This window comes from Larus michahellis, chromosome 3 (genome assembly GCF_964199755.1).
Source record: "Larus michahellis chromosome 3, bLarMic1.1, whole genome shotgun sequence".
In the NCBI taxonomy this organism is placed as follows: Eukaryota; Metazoa; Chordata; class Aves; order Charadriiformes; family Laridae; genus Larus; species Larus michahellis.
This window is the reverse complement of record NC_133898.1, coordinates 127,914,824-127,920,682: the sequence shown is the minus strand read 5'-3', so window position 1 is coordinate 127,920,682 and position 5,859 is coordinate 127,914,824. Positions and strand designations below refer to the sequence as shown.

The 5,859-nt window shown below is 55.7% G+C and overlaps 1 long non-coding RNA gene across 1 annotated transcript; it reads right to left on the bottom strand.

Moving 5' to 3' along the window:
* Positions 1 to 742: 742 nt before the first annotated feature.
* Positions 743 to 3,028, bottom strand: LOC141740151 (uncharacterized). The gene is made up of 4 exons (XR_012585896.1): positions 2,809 to 3,028; positions 2,392 to 2,479; positions 1,484 to 1,610; positions 743 to 955 (listed from the first exon to the last, which is right to left on the bottom strand). It is a non-coding gene; the product is annotated as an uncharacterized LOC141740151 (long non-coding RNA).
* Between the last annotated feature and the right edge of the window lie 2,831 nt (positions 3,029 to 5,859).

Genomic DNA, 5,859 nt, shown 5'->3' with positions numbered 1-5,859 from the left:
AGGTAGAGGTCACTGCCTTTGATGGAGCAGAGCCTTTGATGGAGAAGAGCATTGTCATCGCAGATTGCCTCCAGCCGGGCAGAGAGAAGAAGTCAACCTGCTTACTCCCTGTGGGACTATAAATTTGGACATTTCAGGGCCATAGTGAATAGGACACAGTTCACAGGTCACCTGGAGCCGGACCTGCATGACCTCCTCCTCTTCCTCCCGCCTGCTGAGACAAGTAGTGGTGCAGCGCATCTCCCACATGGCCCACAGCCAGGAGGGCTGCAGCATGCTGGAGCAGGACAAGGAGGAACATCAGGGCCTCTAGGGCTGGTTGGGAGGGCGTCCCTGGCCATGCCCAACCAAGGGACACACCACCCAGCACAGCCCTGCACATGAATCCTGTGAGGGATTCCCATGGCTGTCAGGGGCAAGGGACAGCCGTGACCGGCAGGAGCAGGACAGGCCTCCCACTTCCCAGGAGGGACCATCTGTAGAGCACCTCCATCACACCCGCAGCAAAGCCCTTGGCCCAGCAGGGACTGGCAGGATCAGTGTCAACATGCCACTGCCAGTTAAGAGCACCCCAGGGACAGCCATGCTTGTGACCCCCAGCATGTCCCGGTGCTTCTCCTGACACCAACCCACCACCACCACCAGAGCCAGCAGGCACAAAACACCCTCCACCACAACAGAATAGCCACACGTCCCACACACTGCAATGCCAAACTGCTCATCTTTATTCAAGCCGGGAAAAGCAGCCTCTGCCCCAACAGCACCAGGTCTGTGATGGGATGGCTCTGGCCCACGAGCACCCGGGCATCAAGCAGGAGCAGCGCTTCCACTCCTGCTGTCACAGCACCTGGGGACGGCAGAGGCAGGGAGGGGAGAGGACATCAGGAGATGGGTCCAGGAGCCAGAAGCGAGGGGGACGTCCTGCTTGCAGAGTTCAGGGTCTCAACCCCAGATGCTGTATGAAGAAAGGAGATGAGCACGTCACCTCTTGTAACTCTACTTTTCCCTTCCTCGCACCCTTTCACACCTCCCCTGCAAGGACAAGACAGGTCCACGGTGCAAGAGCATCAGGCTCCACGGAGGTGAGGTTCCGTCCTTATTGCACACACTTTGGACCTGTGTTGTCTTAGTGCTGGCAGCCCTGACTCCACGTCTATCCAGATGCAGCAAAAGCAGGATCGTGTGCTCGATACTGTTCAAGGACAGTGCGTGCTTTGCTCTTGGCTGGCTTGGGAGAGCCCTCTGCAAAGCCTGAATGAGTGTCGCAGCACTGAAGGAGCGTTGGCGGGTGCTGGGTGTGCCAGGGCTCATGCAGTCCCACAGCAGGCAGGACCAGACCTTCAAGGGCTTTTCCCTTCCTTCTTGGGCCTCTCCCACAAAGCAGAAATGCAGGAGGGAATTTACCAGGCATTGGCTAGAAAGACATTTGTAACGGATATTTGTTTGGAGAAAGGAGGAAACTCGTTCTTACTCAGGACCTTACCGTTTGCAGCAGTATTGAAATGGTGGACATCTCCCAATACTTGATAAACCATAGCCGCAGGGCCTAAAACTGCACTGTCCCCCTCTTATTCTGCATCCAAGGAAGGTTCCTGTTTCCATGGGGAATGCTACACACAAAACATTAAAGGGATAATCTGGTCTAGCAGCACGTGGTTGCAGAAATGCTCACCCCCCCATGCATTTCAGGCCAATAAATGGGCTCAGCTTCAAGCTCACCATAGCCACAGCTTCAATGGCAACATGTCTCACCCAGAAGGACTCGTTCACACCAGCGTGGGTGCACACAAGAACAGACCGTGGGGAGGAACAGCATGAGGTCATGAGGTCGAGGAAGAGCCATGGTGGCTCCCCAGCTTCATGTCCACCACTGCCTGGACCAGCAGAGCTGGCAAGCAGAGCACTGCCTGCGGCCCAATTCCCTGTCCTGGCTGCACCCTTGCCTTGGAGGCACCTCTGATGGAAAGTCCTTGCCCAGCCCTTGCAGGGATCGTGCCTTGGGGCAATCAGGTGTTGGGACACGCTGCTGAGACGGCACTAGACCAGAAGGGACCGCTCTGTGCCGTGGGCAACCCACAGAGCCAACAACCCCCTGGGGCTCTCCCATCCCTGCACAGCTCAAAAGATCCTCCAGGGACACCCAAAGAGGAACAGCTGGGTGCAGGGCTGGAACCTGAAAGGAAACCCCTTGCTGACACACAGAAGAAGCCAGGGTTCTGTTGCCAAGAGCTCGCTCTACCATGTGCTCTTGGAAGGGCATGTGGAAAATGCCTTCTCCTCCATCCCCGCTAACCTTTGCATCACTGCAAGTGACATGGAGACTTTGCGGCACACGGGAAACCCCTCTGATGGGCACTCACCCCTCCCCCACCTCCCTTCTTTCCCTCTCACCTGCAGCACCCTGGATCAACAGGAGGAAGATGGAGAAGAGCAGGTACAGGATCTTCATGGCTGACACCTGTCCCGGGTCTGGATGGGGCTGCGGAGAGGGACACCACGGCGATAAGGACATGGAAGACCCAGGTGGTGCAGAAGCCTGGGCACTCTGCCCAGGATACTAAACTGCAGAGAGCCTACCTCCAACTCAAGCAGATGGTGTTCCCTCTACCTTTGGCTTAAGAACAATTCTGAGCTCCGTACCACTCTGCATGTCTTGCAATGATTCTTTTTTCCCAGACATCTCTGGTGGCCTAATTACATGCATGGATACTTCCAGCAGTTGGCCATGCAGATGAGTCTCGAGTGATGGGAATTGAACAGAGGAGCTGAATGGTCACTTTTCCAGAAAGAGAGCCAGCAATTACCTACCTGATGAAGGTCTTGCTGTTCAGGCAGTAAGAACCCAACAGGAATCGCTGGCGTCCAGCTGCCCTGGGGTGCAAGGAGTACTGTTTTGGCTCAAACGCCTGGGTTTTATACCATTGCTGGGGGGTGGGACGTGCGCTTATTCCTGCTGACCCATCTCCCCTTGGCCAATGAGAAAGCGACCCAGCTGTGTGGGGACGATCCCTCTCTGAAGCAATGGGAGAGGCTGAGGTGCCTCCTGGGGGCTGTTGCAATCTTCACCGTTATCCTCATGCAACAGCTCTTGTGACACCCCACCTCACAGCGGGCACACGTGCTGCGGCGCCTTGGCAGGAACTGCCTGGGATGGACAATGCAGAGTGGTTGGGGGAGACACCAGTAGCAAGCAGGGCCATGAAAGGATAAAATATTTCTTTCTTCCTTTCCCATCAGTTTCCTTGGTAAGGAAGTGGTGAGTGCCATGGAGGATTGTACAAAATAGTTTACGTAAAAGAACAGCTTCATCCTTGCATTTGGCATGGCAAGAAGTGACAAGCATAAGGCTACCTTCCTGATGGCTGCTCAGAGATACAAACAGTGAACAGAGACTATGCAAATGAAGTGGGACTAGGGGACTTACTAGGCCTTGGAGGTGTGGATTTGATCAAGAGAGTTTGTGGCTTTATAGGAGTTATGTGATAGTCCATAACATGAGATAGTTCAGTAGTTGCTCACACACACACGAGTGTGTAGACACAGGCGGGTATGGAACCACGCAGGGAACCTAAAGCGTGAGGTTTGCTTCTGCAGACAGGTAGAGGTCACTGCCTTTGATGGAGCAGAGCCTATGATGGAGCAGAGCCTTTGATGGAGAAGAGCATTGTCATCGCAGATTGCCTCCAGCCGGGCAGAGAGAAGAAGTCAACCTGCTTACTCCCTGTGGGACTATAAATTTGGACATTTCAGGGCCATAGTGAATAGGACACAGTTCACAGGTCACCTGGAGCCGGACCTGCATGACCTCCTCCTCCTCCTCCTGCCTGCTGAGACAAGTAGTGGTGCAGCGCATCTCCCACATGGCCCACAGCCAGGAGGGCTGCAGCATGCTGGAGCAGGACAAGGAGGAACTTCAGGGCCTCTAGGGCTGGTTGGGAGGGCGTCCCTGGCCATGCCCAACCAAGGGACGCACCACCCAGCACAGCCCTGCACATGAATCCTGTGAGGGATTCCCATGGCTGTCAGGGGCAAGGGACAGCCGTGACCGGCAGGAGCAGGACAGGCCTCCCACTTCCCAGGAGGGACCATCCGTAGAGCACCTCCATCACACCCACAGCAAAGCCCTTGGCCCAGCAGGGACTGGCAGGATCAGTGTCAACACGCCACTGCCAGTTAAGAGCACCCCAGGGACAGCCATGCTTGTGACCCCCAGCATGTCCGGTGCTTCTCCTGACACCAACCCACCACCACCACCAGAGCCAGCAGGCACAAAACACCCTCCACCACAACAGAATAGCCACACGTCCCACACGCTGCAATGCCAAACTGCTCATCTTTATTCAAGCCGGGAAAAGCAGCCTCTGCCCCAACAGCACCAGGTCTGTGATGGGATGGCTCTGGCCCATGAGCACCCGGGCATCAAGCAGGAGCAGCGCTTCCACTCCTGCTGTCACAGCACCTGGGGACGGCAGAGGCAGGGAGGGGAGAGGACATCAGGAGATGGGTCCAGGAGCCAGAAGCAAGGGGGACGTCCTGCTTGCAGAGTTCAGGGTCTCAACCCCAGATGCTGTATGAAGAAAGGAGATGAGCACGTCACCTCTTGTAACTTACTTTTCCCTTCCTCCCACCCTTTCACACCTCCCCTGCAAGGACAAGACAGGTCCACGGTGCAAGAGCATCAGGCTCCACGGAGGTGAGGTTCCGTCCTTATTGCACACACTTTGGACCTGTGTTGTCTTAGTGCTGGCAGCCCTGACTCCACGTCTATCCAGATGCAGCAAAAGCAGGATCGTGTGCTCGATACTGTCCAAGGACAGTGCGTGCTTTGCTCTTGGCTGGCTTGGGAGAGCCCTCTGCAAAGCCTGAATGAGTGTCGCGGCACTGAAGGAGCGTTGGCGGGTGCTGGGTGTGCCAGGGTTCATGCAGTCCCACAGCAGGCAGGACCAGACCTTCAAGGGCTTTTCCCTTTCTTCTTGGGCCTCTCCCACAAAGCAGAAATGCAGGAGAGAATTTACCAGGCACTGGCTGGAAAGAAATTTCTAACGGATATTTCTGTGGAGAAAGGCAGAATCTCTTTCCTTACTCAGTACCTTACCGTTTGCAGCAGTGTTGAAATAGAGGACATCTCCCAAAGTGCCTTCCAGCAGAAAGGCAGGGCCCATAAGTGCAGTATCCCCCTCTTCGCCTGCATTCAGATAATCTTGTTTCCATGGGGAATGCTACACACAAAACATTAAAGGGATAATCTGGTCCAGCAGCACGTGGTTGCAGAAATGCTCACACGCCCCATGCTTTTCAGGCCAATAAATGGGCTCAGCTTCAAGCTCACCATAGCCACAGCTTCAATGGCAACATGGCTCACCCAGAAGGACTCGTTCACACCAGCGTGGGTGCACACAAGGACAGACCGTGGGGAGGAACAGCATGAGGTCATGAGGTCGAGGAAGAGCCATGGTGGCTCCCCAGCTTTATGTCCACCACTGCCTGGACCAGCAGAGCTGGCAAGCAGAGCACTGCCTGCAGCCCAATTCCCTGTCCTGGCTGCACCCTTGCCTTGGAGTCACCTCTGATGGAAAGTCCTTGCCCAGCCCTTGCAGGGATCGTGCCTTGGGGCAATGAGGTGTTGGGACACGCTGCTGAGGCAGCACTAGACCAGAAGGGACCGCTCTGTGCCGTGGGCAACCCACAGAGCCAACAACCCCCTGGGGCTCTCCCATCCCTGCACAGCTCAAAAGATCCTCCAGGGACACCCAAAGAGGAACAGCTGGGTGCAGGGCTGGAACCTGAAAGGAAACCCCTTGCTGACGCACAGAAGAAGCCAGGGTTCTGTTGCCAAGAGCTCGCTCTACCACGTGCTCT